Source organism: Hemitrygon akajei, chromosome 12 (assembly GCF_048418815.1).
Source record: "Hemitrygon akajei chromosome 12, sHemAka1.3, whole genome shotgun sequence".
In the NCBI taxonomy this organism is placed as follows: Eukaryota; Metazoa; Chordata; class Chondrichthyes; order Myliobatiformes; family Dasyatidae; genus Hemitrygon; species Hemitrygon akajei.
This window is the reverse complement of record NC_133135.1, coordinates 9,342,338-9,359,870: the sequence shown is the minus strand read 5'-3', so window position 1 is coordinate 9,359,870 and position 17,533 is coordinate 9,342,338. Positions and strand designations below refer to the sequence as shown.

Here is a 17,533-nt window from a genome sequence, read left to right as displayed (position 1 = left end):
TCCCCTGAAAGTGCCCTTCATTGAATATTTTAATACCAATTAAATCATTTACTTACTTGCTGCCCATTACACCACTGGTGTTTAGGGCAGCAATGAAGGTCCTTCATCTCTCTCTGTCCTTGGCCACTCAGATGTAGAAGGATTCTTCATTGCTGTTGCTGTGACAGTTTTGTTTTACCAGTCAGGGTTGTTAGCTGTGAGCTGAATCCACGAACCTAGAGGACCAGTGGACCACTCTTAGTCTGGCCTCTACCCTTTTAACTGTTTGGTATGAGTGATCCTACCAAGAACATAAAGCCCTGACTCCAGCCAACATAGCTCTCCAGGTCATTGAACCATCCAAGCCTCAGAACCATGACAAGGTTGTGGTCCTCTTGGAGAAATAAATTAGTTTGTTAACACATAAAGGACCTTACTCTTGTTTAGATTACTGTTTTATAAGGTATTAAGTTAAGGAAACCAAAACGATTGGAAGGTAAAATGAGCAGTAACTCTGTGGAAGGCCAATTCAAGGAGTATATATGAGATTGTTTTGCAGATTAATGTGTTACTAAAGCAACGAAGGAACAGATTATTTTAGATCTGGTACTGTATTGTGGAATGAAAAAGAGATGGGTTATTGGTGAAGGGTAATTTTAAAATGATAGGCATTTTGTATAGAGATGAGTATCAGTTTAGTTCAATGTGAAATGAGGAACTTAAAGCAACATCCATCATCAATATCTTTTTCACTCCCACTCCCCTCCACTTCTATTCCCCACAATGGCTTCTTACCTGTTCTCACCTGCCTATCATTTTCCCCTGGGTCCCCTCCTCCTTCCCTTTCTCCTATGGTCCACTCTCATCTCCTATCAGATTCCTTTCTCTCCAGCCCTTTACCTTTTCTTCCCAACTAGCATCATCTATCACCTTCTAGCTAGCCTCCTTCCCTTCCTACCACCTTTTTATTCTGCAATCTTCCCTCTTTGTTCTTAGTCCTGAGGAACGGACTCGGTATGGGGGGGGGGGGGGTGTTTGGTTAGTGCATAGGATCTAAGTAAGTGCAGAGAGTTGTAAATTTAAGTCAGCTCCATCAAGGGTACTAGCCTCTGTAGTATCCACAACATCTTCAAGGAGCTATGACTTAAAAAGGCAGCATCCATCATTAAGGACCCCCACCACCCAGGCCATGCCTTGTTCTTATTGCTCTCATCAGTAAAGAGATACAGAAGCCCGAAGGCACCTGCTCAACAATTCAGGAACAGCTTCTCTGCCTCTGCCATCCGATTTCTGAATGAACCCATGAACACTACTTCACTACTTATTATTTCTATTTTTGCATTACTTATTTAATTTAACTATGTAATATATGTGTGTGTGTATATATATATATATATATATATAGTAAATATATATATTTACTTAAATCACAGATTTTTATTGTTACATATTGCATTGTATGCAGTGACAAAATCATCACATGTCACGACATATGCTAATGATATTAAACCTGATTCTGATTTTGTCTGTGTGCTGTTTTTCATTGATTCTATTGCATTTCTTTGTTTAACTGTGAATGCCTGCAAGAAAGTGAATCTCTCGTGATGTAAACGCACTTTGATGGTAAATTTATTTTGACCTTTGAACTGTAAAACTGAAACAATGCCTAGTTTGAAGTCGTAAAGTGGTGGTAGACTGGGAAACTACTTACAGTATAATGAACAACAGTAAATCAGCAGTGGCTAATTTTTAAAGAATTTTGAATATTCCCTTAAGCATAAACACCCAATCTGGATTCCTGCATACTGTAGCTGACAAAAATAATTGAAAGGTGTTATTGGATGAAATGAAGAGATTTAAGATATTAACAAAAACACAGTAAACCCAAAGGTAATAATGAGAAGAGGTATTTGAATGAAGAGTACTTGAAGAAGTATGGAATTAATATGGTGACACAGTAGCATAGCAGTCAGCAAAACACTTTACAGTGACAGAGCGATGGGGCCTGGGTCCTAGTGCGGGGATTGACCCGTGTTTGGACGACGTACACGCTGGGCTGGATAGATTGGAAAAGCGGGATGTCAGGACCGGAGGTGAGGGTCGGTCTGGTTTTGCTCCCTGCTCCGTGTCATTTACTTCCTTCTTCGCGGCACTGAGTCTGTGGGCCTGCTCCGGCTGCTCCGGGTTTCATGTCTGTGGATTCACTTTCGTTCTGGATGCTGTTGCTTGCTTTTATTGTTTGTACAATTTGTGTTTTTTTCCCCTCTCTGTACATTGGGTGTTTGTTGGTCTTTTCTTCAATGGATTCTTAGGGATTTCATGTTTTGTGACTGCCTGTGAGGAGACGAATCTCAAGGTTGTATAATGTATACACACTTTGATAATAAACGTACTTTGAACTTTGATGATTTAGTACTAGTAACAAAATATTACCCAGAGAGTAAAATGGAACTGAAGACTGATATGTTCCCAGAACGTGATGACCCTTGCCCCTAGAAAGAATTGTCATGGAATTTGACTAAGAGATGACATGTCATCTTCCAGAATTCCAGTAATTATACAACGGTTCCAACAGATTAGAAAGAACAATTATACAATTAACAATTGTAATCATATTCCATTTGGCTTGCTAATCACTTGCTGTACATGTACATTCAGTGATTCATGTACAAAGATACCAAGATCCCTCGACGCAAAACACATTTCAATATCTCACCATTGAAAACAATTCCATATTGTAAAGATAAAGATTAGCTTGAGTCATTACTTGTAGATAGAGTGAAATGCATTGTTTGCATCAGGAATGTGCTGGGAGCAGCCTGCTAGTGTCGCCACGCTTCCACACCAGAATAACGTGCCCACAACTCTCTAATCTTAACTCGTACGTCTTTCAGATGTGGGTGGAAACCGGAGCCTGCGCTGCCCAGTTAGATGGTTAAAGGCTCTTCCAGGCCAATGAGTCTGTGCTGCCTAGTTACCTAGTAACTGGCCCTTCCGGGCTGTCCAATTACACCTGTGTGACCAATTAACCTACTCACCCAAAATACATTTGGCATAGAAAATAGAACATAGAATAGTACAGCACATTACAGGCCCTTCGGCCCACAATGTTGTGCCGACCCTCAAACCCTGCCTCCCATATAACCCCCCACCTTAAGTTCCTCAATATACCTGTCTAGTAGTCTCTTAAACTTCACTAGTGTATCTGCCTCCACCACTGACTCAGGCAGTGCATTTCACACACCAACCACTCTCTGAGTGAAAAACCTTCCTCTAATATCCCCCTTGAACTTCCCTCCCCTCATCTTAAAGCCATGTCCTCTTGTACTGAGTAGTGGCGCCCTGGGGAAGAGGCACTGGCTGTTCACTCTGTCTAGTCCTCTTAATATCTTGTACACCTCTATCATGTCTCCTCTCATCCTCCTTCTCGCCAAAGAGTAAAGCCCTAGCTCCCTTAATCTCTGATCATAATCCATGCTCTCTAAACCAGGCAGCATCCTGGTAAATCTCCTCTGTACCCTTTCCAATGCTGCTACATCCATGTGGGAGGAAGCCAGTACACCCGGAGAAAACCCATGCAGTCATGTGGGAGAATGTACAAACACTTTATAGACAGTGGTGGGTATTGAACTCAGGTTGCTGGTGCTATAATCGTGTTATGCTAACCGCTATGCTACCTTGGTATATTATACCTGGTTCCCTCATCCAGAGCACTGATACTGATTATAAATGCAAGTGATTCTGCCGGTGCTGGAAATGAAGAGAAATGCACACAAAGTGCTAGAGGAAGTCAGCAGGTCAGGCAGCATCGATGGAAGGGAATAAACAGTTTACGTTTCAGGCCAAGACTCTCCTTCAGGACTGGGAAGGCAGGAGGAAGGTACCGGAATAAAAGGGTGGGTGGGAGGGGAAGGAGGATAGCTAGAAAATGGTAAGTGATGCTAGGCGAGTGGGAAAGGTAAAGGGCTGGAGAAGAAAGAATCTTACAGGAGAGGAAAGTGGACTATAGGAGGAACAGAAGGAGGAGGGGCGCTAGGGGTGGTGATAGGCCAGTGAGGAAAAGAGGTAAGAGGCCAGGGGGAAGGGGGAGGGAGAATTCATTGTTCATGCCATCGGGTTGGAGCCTCCTCGATGGAATATGAGGTGCTGCTCCTCCAACCTGAGAATGGCTTCATCTTGTCAAAAGAGAAGGCCCTGCACCCACGGATTGAAATGGGAATGGAGATAGGAATTAAAATAGTTGGCCACTGGGAGGTTCTGCTTTCGCTGATGGAATAGAGGTGCTCGACAAAACAGTCCACAATTTACATCGGGTCTCACAAATGTAGGCGACGCCTCATCAAGAGCACCAGTACAATAACTGACCCCAGCAGATTCATGGGTAAAGTGTTGCCTCAGCTGAAAGGACTGTTTGGGGCCTGGATGGAGGAGAGGGAGGAGGTTAATGGGCAGGTGTACCATCTCTCTTGCTTGCAGGAAAGTGTGCCAGGGGTAGATTAGTGGGGAGGGATGAGTGGACAAGAGAATCATGGAGGGAGGAAGCAATCCCTGCAGAAAGTGAAGAGTAGAGTCGAGGAGGTAAAGAAGTGTTTGGTGGTAGGATCCCGTTGAAGATGGCAAGAGTTGCGGAGACTGATGTGTTGGTTGTGAGGCCTCATGGGTGTGGTAGGTGAAGACAAGAGGAACTCTATTCCTGTTCAGGCACCAGGAAGAAGAGGTGAGTGCAGATGTCCAGGAAATGGAAGAGATGCAGGTGAGGACAGCGTTAATGGTGGAGGAAGGGAAACCCCAGTTTTTGAAGAAGGAGGACACCTCAGGTGTCCTGGAATGGAAAGCCACATCTTGGAGCAGATATGATGGAGAAAAAGAACTCAGAAAAGGGAATAGCGGTTTTACAGGAGACGGGGTGGGAAGAGATACTGTATTGTCGATAACCGTGGGAATTGGTAGGGTTAAAAAAGATGGAGACAGAGAGATCGAGAAAAGGGAGAGAAATGTCAGAAATGGAACAAGAGAATTTGAGGGCAGGCTGGAAGTTGGAGGCAAACTTGATGAAATTGATGAACTCAGCATGGGTGCATGAAGCAACACCAATGTAGTCATCGACATTGCGTAGGAAGGCTTGGAATGTCGATGTCAATTGTCAGCTGCTGGTAACCCAGCAGCAATCCCCTGGACACGCGTTATCCACCCGGAAATGAACAGTCGCTTCCTTCTCGACGAAGGGTCTCGGCCCGAAACATCGACAGTGCTTCTCCTATAGATGCTGCCTGGCCTGCTGTGTTCTACCAGCATTTTGTGTGAGTTGCCTCCTCCTTCCTGTTTTCTGTCTGTTAACCAGTCCTCTGTCCATAACGCTCACTCTCATGTAGAGTTTTATTTATTTATTTCGAGATACAGTACGCACTAGGCCCTTCTACTCCTTCGAGCCATGCTGCGTGTAACCCCTAATTTAACCCGAGCCTAATCACAGGACAATTTACAATGACCAATTAACCTTCAGAATGGGGGGAAAGCAGAGCACCCGAAGGAAAGCCCCATATTCCACAGGAAGGATGTACTAACTCCTTACAGAGGATGCCCGGATTGAACTCCAAACCCCGACCTTGGCTGTAATGGCTCCCCACAAACCAATAAGCTACTTCAGTACCCTAATTACAGTTGTCCCATTTAGTTTCATAACCTCTTATTTAGCATTTTATCGCAGGCTTTTCAAAGATGGAGAAGCAGAAGACAAAAGGGAGATGACGAGTAAAGATAGGTGGAGAGCCTAACAGTGACAGAGAGAAAGAGACAGACCAAGACCGGCAGAGGTGAAAGAGAGGGACGGGGAGAGACAGAGGAAGGTAGAGAGAGACCCAGACAGGCAGTCAGACAGAGGTGAAAGAAAAGGTGAGGTTGTGGAAGAGAGATAAAGGGAGGGAGAAAAAGAGAGAGAGAGAGAGAGAGCAGACAGACAAGTAGACAGATGGAGGTGAAATAAAGGGGGAGGGAGAGATAAAGAAAGAGAAAGACAAACAGACAGAAAGACAAACAGAAATACAAGAGACTCCGCAGATACTTGAAATCTTGAGCAACGCACACAAAACGCTGGAGGAATTTAGCAGGCCAGGCAGCCGCTATGAAGGGGAATAAACAGTCGGTGTTTTGGGCTGATATTTGGACTGATGAAGTCTACCGGACAGACAGAGGTGAGTGAAAAGTTGGGGGTAGGGGGGAAGAGAGATACAAAGTGTGATTGAAAGAGAGAGAGAGAGGGAAGAGAGGTGCAAAGAGTGATTGTGAGAGAGAGAGAGAGAGAGAGAGAGAGAGAGAGGGAAGGGAGAGAGATATCTCTAACCAACATATTTTCCTTTACTGCGTTTTGCAGTTCCGACGTTTGTTTGTCTTTGTTCTCACTCTCTAACTGCCTCCATTCGCTCCTTGCCCAGATAATTTTGTTCAAAGTCAAAGAGCAGTTTATTGTCACACGCACAAGTACAGCGCACAGATACAGTTACTTGCAGCAATATCACAGGCACACAGCATCACAGAAACAGCATTCACAAGAAAATTAATCATAAATTATGCATAGTTTTTACAAGAAAGCACAACTAGAATAAAACATACAGTCCATTTTAGTGCCAGGCATTCACAGTTTATCAGCATGATCACCTTGGTTTTACCCCGGACATCTCCTCCCTCAGCTTCACTATATTTACGAAGGTTCTGTTCTCTCCTTCCCAGTTCTCACCATCTTCAGCTTGTAATGTTGACCCTGTTTCTATTCCCACAGAAGCGGCCTGATCAATCGAATGTTTCCAGCTTTTCCTGTTTGTCGTGTGTTCTCATTAAACTGCTCTCTCTTCCTTTTGCTCTCAACCGTCTGCTTTTTGATGCTTTTGTTCATCCAATCTATTCAAAAGCAGTTACTTCCCCAAGCAGTAAGGCTGATCAACACCTCCACCCACTAACCCACCACTAGTTTATTATTTCCCATCAGTCACCTTACGAAGAGCCTACTGTCAACTCATGGACATACAATCAGTCATTGTATACAAGCTATCTTGTGTATTTATTATTATTGTGTTCTTAAATTATGTGTTTATTTTTGTGCTGCATTGGATCTGGAGTAACAATTATTTTATTCTCAATTATTTTATTACACTTGTGTGCAGGGAGTGACATGAAACTATTTTGAATCTTTCTGTTCTGGAGAGTAACACATACAAACTGCTCGAGGAACTCAGTAGGTCAGGCAGCATCCATGGAGTGGAATAAACAGTCGACATTGCAGGCCAAGACTATTCATCAGGACTCGAAAGGAAGGGGGAAGATGTCAGAATAAAAACATGGGGGGAGGGGAGAAGGATGGCAAGTAGGTGATAGGTGAAGTCAGCTGAGGGGGAAGACGGTGGGTGGAGGAAGGGGTGAAGTAAGAAGCTGCGAGATGAAAGGTGGAAGAGGTAAAGAATTGAAGGAGGAATCTGATAGGAGAGGAGAGTGGACCATAGGAGAAAGTGAAGAAGGAGGAGCATTAGAAGGAGGTGATAGGCAGGTGAGAAGGAATGAAAGGATAACTAGAATGGGAAATGAAAAAAGAGAGGAGGGAGGGAGGAATAATTACCACAAGTTAAAGAAATCCATGTTTATGCCATCAGATTGGAGGCTACCCAGATGAAATATGAGGTGTTGCTCATCCAACCTGATTTTGGCCTCATCGTGGCAGTAGAGGAGGCCATTGTCGGACATGTCAGAATGGGAATGGGAAGTGGAATTGAAATAGGTAGTCACTGGGAGGTCCTGCCTTTTGCAGCGGACAGAGAGAAGGTGTTCGACAAAGTGGTCCCCCAGTCTGCATCAGGTCTCACACCAGATGACATCACACTAGAATCACTGGATACAGCAGACAACCAAAACAGATCTACAGGTGAAGTGTGACCTCACCGGGTATAGTGGCTTGGGGTCCTGAATGGTGGTGAGTGGGGCAGGTATAGCACTTGTCACGCTGGGATGAACCCCAAGAGGGAGATCAGTGGAGAAGAATGAGTGGACAAGGGAACTGCATGTTTCAAGTTCAAGGGACAGCTCCTTTCTTCACGGAACTGTTCCACTTCACTCGCGCCAAAGAGCAGGAAACAAGACATGTGTGAAACACATTGAAGTATTTGCAAGGTGAAAGAATGCTCACATTAATACAAAACACAAGAGATTCTGCAGATGCTGGAAATCCAGAATAACACACACACACACACACAATACTGGAGGAACTCAGAAGGTCAGGCAACATCTATGGAGAGGAATAAAAACCCAGTGTTTTCTGTCAAGACCCTTCATCATGAGAGGAAAGTAAAGGTGAAGAAGCCAGAAAAAGTTGGTGTGGGGAGCAGGAGGACCACAAACTCGAAGTTGCTAGGTGAAAGGTGGGAGATGAGCAAGGTGGGGGGGGGATGGAGATCCTTTATCAGGACCTTTCGGTTGTGCTCTTTGTTTCAACTCATTTATTATGGGGCGGTTAGCGCCACACTATTAGAGCGACTGAGTTCAGAGTTCAGTTAGAGCGCCATCTGTAAAGAGTTTGTGCGTTCTCCCCGTGAGTGTGTGGGTTTCCTCCGGGTGCTCTGGTTTCCTCCCACAGGCGTACTGGTTAGTGGGTTAATTGTTTATGGTAAGGGGATTAAGGGTTATGGAGAAAGCGTGGCAGAATGAAGTTAAATCAAATCCACCATGATCAAATAGTAGAGCAGACTGGATGGGCTGAATGGCCTAATTCTTCTCTATTCTGTGGTCTATCACATGATATCATAGAGTACGTAGTAAGTTCCAGTACAAGGTTAGAGTGAGGTGTGCCATCTACTGGTCTTCAGACCTCTTGTCAATTTTAACACATATGATAGGACATCCAGTTAAATTTCTATGCAAGGCGGTTTGGTAATGGAGCAATGCTTGCTGCTCCGGAGAGGATGTGGAGATGCAGGAGACTGCAGATGCTGGAACCTGGGGCAAAAAGATGCCTGAGGAACTCAGGTGGCATCCACGGAGCAAAATGAAGAGTTAGCGACTCAGGGTCAAGTTCAGATGAAGGGTCTCCACCTGAGACCTTGACTGACCATTTTCAGGCATCACCATAGGGGATAGCGTGATGCTATTGCAGCTCAGGGGTGTTGGAATTCAGAGTTCAATCCCAGTGATTTCTGTAGACAAATTCTACATACTCCCCGTGGAATGAGTGGGGTTCCTCTGGGTGCTCGGGTTTCCTCCCACGGTCCAAAGACATACCAGTTAGTAGGTTAATCGGTCATTATAAATTGTCTCGCGATTAGGTTAGGATTAAATTGGGGGCTGTGGGGCAGTGCTGCCCGAAGGGCTGGAAGGGCCTGTCCACTCTGTATTTCTCTCACGGATGCTGCCTGACTCATCGAGTTCCTCCAGCAGTTTGTTTATTCTCTGTTCATGAGCAGCACGTTACGTTGATACGTTGAACGCACACAGGCTTTTTCTCTTCTAAGTGGGTGAATCAGAATCAGAATCAGCTTTAATATCACAGACATAAAGTGTGCCATGAAATTTTCGTTTTGCAGCAGCAGTACATTGCAATACATAATAATAAAGACTATGAATTACAGCAAGGAATACTCTGTATACTGTATAAAAATCAAATTCACTAAGGAGTGCGAAAGGAGAGCAAAAAAATAGTGAGGTAGTGTTCATGGGTTCACTGTCCATTCAGAAATCGGGTGGCAGAGGTGAAGAAGCAGTTCCTGTAGCACTGAGTGTTTGTCTTCAGGCTCCTGTGCCTCCTTCTTGATGGTAGCAATGAGAACAGGGCAGATCCAGGATGATGGGGCTCCTTAATGATGGATTCCATTGTTTTGAGACATTGCCTTTTGAAAATATCCTTGATGCTAGTCCCCATGATGGTACAGACTGAGTTTACAACTTTCTGCAGCTTTTTCTGATCCTGTGCAGTTGCCCCTCCACACTAGATAGATAGATAGATAGATAGATACTTTATTCATCCCCATGGGGAAATTCAACTTTTTTTTCCAATGTCAGAAGAACTAGGCAGAGAACGTATTGGCGTGGACTAGATGGGCCGAAGGGTCTGTTCCTTTGCTCTATGACTCATCCATGATTAGCTTTATAAACCCAAAGTGAGAATCCACAGACTCCTTAGAGGCAGTGGCAGGAATTGAATCCCATTCGCTGGTACTGTAAAGCGTTACACTAAACGCGATGCTACCATGTAGTCAATATCAATACCAAATCAGTTACCAATACCCATTTGACTCCTGTCCCATGTGTGGAGGAGCTCAGGAGTTCCACAGTGACCCCATCAGTCACCTCAGATCTCACAACACCAGAGTGGAAGTAAGTTACCCTTGATTCTGAGGAATATCTGAAGAAGATGGGGAGCATTGGTTGGGGTAAAAGGAGGCCTTAGTCAACAAGATTAATACCCCAAAAGTGAAGTCATAATTAGATAGAGTCATAAAAAGATATTTTGGTTCATTGACCTTCATAAGTCAAAGTATGGAGAATAAGAGTTGGGCTGTAATTTGGAGGTCTAATTTGGAGTATTGTGGGCAGTTCCGGTCACCTACTAACAGGAAAGATATCAATAAGATTGAAAGATGCTGAGAAAATTTACAAGGATGTTTCTGGGACTTGAGGAATTGAGCTATAGAGAAAGGTTGAATATGTTAGGACTTCTTTCCCTTGAGTTTAGGAGAATAAGGGGAGATTTGATAGAGGCATACAACATTAGGAGGGGTTTACATAGGGTAAATACAATGCAGGGTGGAGATCCGTCTCTACCAAACAAGGTGTAAGGTGCTCCTTCCCTCTGCTCACCTGCAAGTCACCCTTGGGCAAGGTGTAGCTCCTGCTTAGACCCCTGATCAGGGTCATGTGAAGCCATGGGAGCAGGTTGAGGATGGTCGTATGAGCAGCTGGTGTGTATCAGAGACCTGGTTATGTGACCACTGACGCTAGAACGATTTGCCAAGAACAATCATGGTCATGGAAAGACCAGGATCGCCCACGATATGTGACGGAAATGATGAACGAAATGCAGTGCAAGTATGGTTTTTCCTGTAGGGTTGACTGCGACTAGAACTAGAGGTCATCGGTCAAGGGTGAAAGGTAAAACATTTAAGGGGAATCTGAAGGAAGCTTCTTCACTCAGGAGGTGGTGAGAGTGTGGAATGTGCTGCCAGTGAAGTGGTGGATGCGGTATGGAGGAGTATGGTCGAGGCTCAAGTTGATAGGTTAGTCAGAATAACATGGAGTAGATGGGCCTAAGGGTCTGTCTCTATGCTGTAGTATTCCGTCCAATCTCTGCCCAATGCCTGAGATTATGAGGTGTTCAATTCCCCATTCTGGTTTCCCTCTTACCCCTTCTCCTCTTCACCTGCTTGTCACCTCTCTCTGATTCCCCCCCCCCCTTTCCCCCTTCCCTTTCTCCCATGGTCTACTCTCCTCTCCTATCAGATTGCTCCCTCTTTAGCCATTTATCTTTTCCACCTATCACCTGCAAGCTTGTAGTCCTTCCCCTCCCCCCCCCCCCACATTCTCTTTCTTCCTTTCTGGTCCTGATGAAGGGTCTCAGTACAAAATGTCGACTCTTTATTCCGCTCCAGAGATGTTGCCTGACCTGCTGAGTTCCTCCAGCATTTTGTGTTGATACTTAACAATTTTGTCCAATATTCTGGGATTCCAAGGAGAGGCAACCTTTCATATCCATGGCCATGTCTGAGGCCTCAGAAGTCTCTTATCTAATCAAATTTGGATAACGTCTTGATAGCAATGATGAAGAATGAGTGGTTTTTAGCCATTATCTGTAGACCCTATGATTAGATTACACCCTTATGCTGGTTTTCCACAGCAAAGGTCCAGAACACGAGAGACCGTAAAATACTGAAACGAAGTTAAAGACAAGGTAAATCAAGAGTTAAATGATTTGGCCATGAACAATCTTGAATGTTTTTAAAAAGTTGTAAGGTTCCAGGCTTTGGGGATTGATAGGGGAGATGGAGTGAGAGGTGTGAAGTGTGGTTCTGGGAAAAAGTAAATAGAAGCTAATTTGACAAGAATTGGTTTCAACGGGCAGAAAAATAATAGTTGGTGTGTGTGGCTTTCATTGAAATCTGGCGGGAAATGAGTGGGGGGTGTAAAGCACAAAAATAAAGAGCAGGAATAACAGAAATAAGACTGTTGACATCAGGTTGGGAACATGGTGAACACTGTTTTAGCTGCAGCTTTTAAAGGGTATTCATACCACACAAAGCAAGTAGATAACTGGATGAGAAATTTATACAGAGTGGGGACAGAAAGAGCAGGGGGAGTAGAAATTATTGTCCTGAAGGGTTAGAAGATGCTCTTTCTGCCTTCCAACACAATCTGTGATCTGAAGATTATTGGGGTTTTTAAAGATGCATTGGATAGAAGGTGGGTACAACTCAGCTGTCATGTCTGTAACATCCCAGGCTGAGCCTTTGGTCATCTGCTCCAGTGAAAGAGGTGAAAAATCAAAGTAAATTTATTATCAAAGTACATATATGTCACATATACAACTCTCAGATTCATATTCCTGCAGGCATAATCAGCAAATCTATAGAATAGTAATTATAACAGGATCAATGAAGGATTAACTGGAGTATAGAACACAGCAAACTGTACAAATGCAAAAAAAAATAGTAATAAATAATGAGATCATGAGATAACAGATAAAAAAGACCTTAAAAGTGAGATAATTAGTTATGGGAACATCTCAGTAGTTGGTCAAGTGAGTGTAGTTATCCCTTTTGTTCAAGAGCCTGATGGCTAAGAGTTAGTAACTGTCCCTGAACCTGGTGGTGTGAGTCCTGAGGTCTTATACCTTCTTCCAGATGGCAGCAGTGAGAAAAGAGCATGGCCTGGGTGGTGGCGATCTCTGATGATGGATGCTGCTTTCCTACAACAGCATTTCATGTAAATGTGCTCAATGGTTGGAAGGATTTTACCCGTGATGTCCTTTTGTAGGATTATCCATTCATAGGCACCAGAAGACTATTTGTACAAAGTATGTTCTAAGTATTATTTACTTATGTAAATAATATAATTTATTTATATAAAAAAATTGAATAGGTTTGGACTTTATTCCCTGGAGTGTAGGAGAATGAGGGGAGATTTGATAGAGGTATACAAAATTATGAAGGGTATCGATAGGGTAAATACAAGCCGGCTTTTTCCATCGAGGTTGGGTGAGACTACAACTCTAGTTCATGGATTAAGGGTGAAAGTGAAAAGTTTAGGGGGAACATGAAGGAAACTTCTTCACTCAGACAGTCATGAGAGTGTAGAATAAGCTGCCAGCGCAAGTGGGGCGTGCAAGCTAAATTTCAACATTTAAGAGAAGTTTGGATAGGTACATGAATAGTAGGGGTATGGAGGGCTGTGATCTAGTGCAGGTCGGTGGGAGGAGGAGTTTAAATGGTTTGGGACAGAGGAAGTGGGTCAAAAGGCCTGTTTCTGTGCTGTACTTTTCTATGACTCCATATATATTAATATTGTAATATAAATATAATCTAAAACTTACATTTTCAGTACATGATTATATTTATATTATAGAATTTATATTAATATAATTGGATATATTAATGCATATATAAGAATATAGTTACATTTATAATTTATATTACATTATATAAATTATAAGACAAATTGTGCAAATCATTTTCTCAGTACAGTGTAATACTAACAACATGAGTTGTAGGGTCCTTGTAAGTGAGTCCACAGGTTATGGATTCAGTTCAGAGTGAGGTGAGTAGAGGTATTCACACTGGTTCAGGAGCCTGATGGTTGAAGGGTAATAACTGTTCCTGAACCGGGTGGTGTGGCACCTAAGTCTCCTGTACGTCCTTTCCAATGGTAGAAGCAAGAAGAGCAAAGAGTCTGGATGGTGGTTCCTTGATGGTGGATGCTGCTTTCTTGTGGCAGTGCTCCATGTAGGTGTGCTCAGTGGTGACTCAAGAGTACGCATAGCCAATGAAAAAGAGTTTGTATCCTCTGGAGAGAGGTCTGGAAGTGGAAACTTGGTTGGACAGTGAGGGAACAGCAGGGAAGCTGGTTATGTGGGTAATTAAAATGAAATATCTGGGCTGGACTATTTACGTTTGTCAATTTTCCTTTGGCTCCCGCATTCACCCATTCACACAAATGCTACTTTCTCGACCATGATCAAGAGTAAAGGTTTGGCAAGGGGGTCTCCTTCTCTGCATTCCAATCATTAACCATATCAAAGATGTTTCAGAATCAGAATCAGGTTTAATATCACTGATATATGCAGTGAAATTTGTTTTTTTTGTAGTAAAATATACTACAAATATATATCTATTATAAAAATAAATAAGTCATGCAAAAATAGCAAGATAATTTTCGGGGGTTCATTTCCATTCAGAAATCTGATGACGGGGGTAAGAAGCCGTTTCTAAGACATTGAGTATGTGTGCATATGCGTCCCTATGTAAACATCCTCCAAAAAACAAAATGATCACATTTACGCTGCTGCACACATTTTTGCTTTTTTTGTTAAGAAGTCTGAGCTTGCTATTATTCAGAATGCTGGATCTTAAGTAATCAGCTCAGAACACAATCAGTGTTTATGCCTTCATCTGCCAAGCTCAAGATTATCCTCCCCTAGAAAACTAGACAATTTCTCCAGGTGTAAACTGGGGAGCTTCCTGACTGGTCGCAGCACAGCCTCGTATGGAGGTTTCAATAGACAGGATCGAAAGAGGCTGCAGAGGGCTGTGGACCCAGCCTGCTCCATCACAGGCACAGCCCTCCCTGCAATTGAGGAGATCTTCAAAACGCAGCCCTTCAAGAAGACGACATCCATCATTAAGGAGCCTCACCATCTGGGACATGCCTGCTTCTCTTTACTACCACCAGGGAGGAGGTACAGGAGCCTAAAGAGACACACTCCTCTCAGCGTCTCTGCCATCGAATTTCTGTATGATCCATGAACCCTGAACACTATCTCATTATTCCTCTTTGGTACAGATTTTTTTTGTAACTTGTATTTTTTCTGTCTCACGCTGCACTGCTGCCACAAAACAACAAATTTCATGAAATACATCAGTGTTAATAAACCTGATTCTGCAAACTTCTTTTCCTTCCAACGGTCCTGTCGGGGTAGATGTGGAAAGAATGTGACTGACGCGCTGGTTAAAGTAAAAAAGCCGTTTAAGGCAGGGACCATGAGTGATCCTCCCCTGAGTCTTTTTTCTCGGAGGACAGCAGAAGTCGTGCTGTTAAATATTTTTAAGGCAGATTCTTGATAAGCAAGTGGGTGATAGGTGGGTATGTGAAGGTGAACATGTGACCAGGACCAGCATGGATAACTTAAATCACCCCAACTCTGAACATTTTTTTATAAAAGTGAGTCCACAACCTATGGACTCACTTTTAATGGCTCTACAAATCATGTTCTCTGTTTTATTTATTTACATATTTATTTGTTACTTTTTTGTATTTGAACAATCTGTCTTCTTTTGCACATTTTGTGTCAGTCCTTTTGTGTAGTCTTTCATTGACTATTGTATTTCTTTGTTCTATTGTAAATACCTTCAAGAGAATGAACCTCAGGGTAGCATATAGTGACATACTGTATACTGTTGTCAGGTGTGTTCCCACTGACACCGCTCAGTCACCACCCAGCTAATAGGATTCACCTGCCGCTCACTCCAGACTCCTCACCTGCAGCCTATTTAACCCCAGTTCTCATTCACAGTCCTTAGTCACTCATCGAACCAGCCGGACTCAACCAGTTGCTCCGAGCTTCCACTCTCCCAGCCTAAAGTTTACCTTGTTGCCTGTTGTGTTTAATATTTGTTCTCTCTTGTTTTGTGACCCCTGGTGGCTTGTAATTTTGTGTCTATATTCAAGTTATTGTTCATTGCTAAATCATCTCTGCTGCTCAGCATTTGGGTCAGGCCTCCTCTGTATTCCCTGACAACTTTGATAATAATTGTACTTTGAGCTTTGAGGACACTTCTTATTTTGTTGAATAACAGAACAGTTTGAATGGGCCGATTGGCTTACTGCTGCTCCCTAACTTTGTATGCTCCTAAACTGCTGGGTGTCCTTGTTTGATGAACTCCAAAGAAAGGCCTTTTTGACATTTATGTTGTGTTAATGGTGTTACAAAACGTGAAGCTATTGTTCGTGAGTGTCATACTGTATGTGAAGTGTAAATTGTTTTATTATTGTCACGTGTAATGGCGGCAGAGCAGTGTAGTGGTTAGCACTAGCTTTACGGTACAGGCAGGTGGGGTTCAATTCCCGCCCCTACCTGTGAGGAGGTTTTGTGTGTTTTCCTCATGACCGGTTGTTCCCGTTTCCTCCCACAGTCCAAAGACTGGGAGGTCAGTTGTATGTGCAAAGTGATTAGGCTGGGATTAAATCGGGAAATTGCAGGGCGGCGCAACTCGGACTGAGACACAGCGAGAAACTTGTCTTGCCTGCGGTTCATAGAGACCAATTCAACGCTGCATTGATGCGGTACAAGGGAGAAACTATAGCAGAGTGCAGAACAAAGTGCTACAGTTACAGAGAAAGTGCAGTGCAGGTAGACAACGTGGTGCAAGGGCCATCACGAGGTAGACGGTGAGGTCAAGTGTCCAGCGTATCATACTAAGGGATCAAAACTAGACTTATACTAGTGGGGAGAAGCTGTTCTTGAGCTTGGTGGTACTTCCTTTCAGACCGTTGTATAATTTGCCCTATGGGTTGGGGGGGGGGTCTTTGATTACACGGATTGACTTACTAAGGGAGTGAGAAGTGTTGAAAAAATAAGTTTATTGTTTATGCAGATCATAACCTCAACGTGTGTAAGAGGTGGCAGATTTTGGGGGGAATTAATTAGGATTTACCGTACGGAAACCAGCCGTTGTTCACATTGCAGTTGCCCCGCCCCTTCTCACTGACTCTCTGCCCCCCACCCCGTCGTTCACCTCCACCACTCTCTGTGGCAGCTGACTCCATGCTGATCAAAGTTCAAAGTAAATGTATTGTCAAAGTACGTATTTACTACCCGGAAGTTCATTTTCTTGCAGATATTCACAGTAGAAGAGGGAAATACAATAGTCTCCTGTTGGTATGCTTTACTTACTTAAGCCCGGCACCCCATACATACCCCATACGCCGGCAGCAAATCGCCAGCGTCCTCTGTCCTGGCTCAATCTTTCAAGTTGTCCCCGGGTGTAACTCATCTTCGGAGATCCTTCCTCTCCCAGGGGGGAGCTTCTGCTGGCGTTTCTGTAGCTCTGGGTTTTTACGGGATGGTGTTGCTAGCCCCATGCCCGACCATCCTCTTTTCGCAGTCGGGCTTGGCACCATCCATGGTGGACTTCTTGTTAGTATGCAGCCAATAGGTGATGTGCAAACATCCCTTTAAATCGGCGAGAATAAAAAAAATGTTTTGGGACTCTGGAGGTGAAGTCTCTCTGTTCTTGTTTAAAGAGAGATTTCCATGTCTTTTTTTTCTCAGAGACTTCCCATTGCTAAAGTATTGTCTCTCTAGTTGTCGGGA

At 43.6% G+C, this 17,533-nt stretch overlaps 1 protein-coding gene across 3 annotated transcripts in view; it reads left to right on the top strand.

Annotated features, from left to right (window-relative positions):
- The window catches only part of adgrl2a (adhesion G protein-coupled receptor L2a), an 852,977-nt gene that overhangs the window by 392,807 nt on the left and 442,637 nt on the right, over positions 1 to 17,533 (top strand). The window lies entirely within an intron of this gene.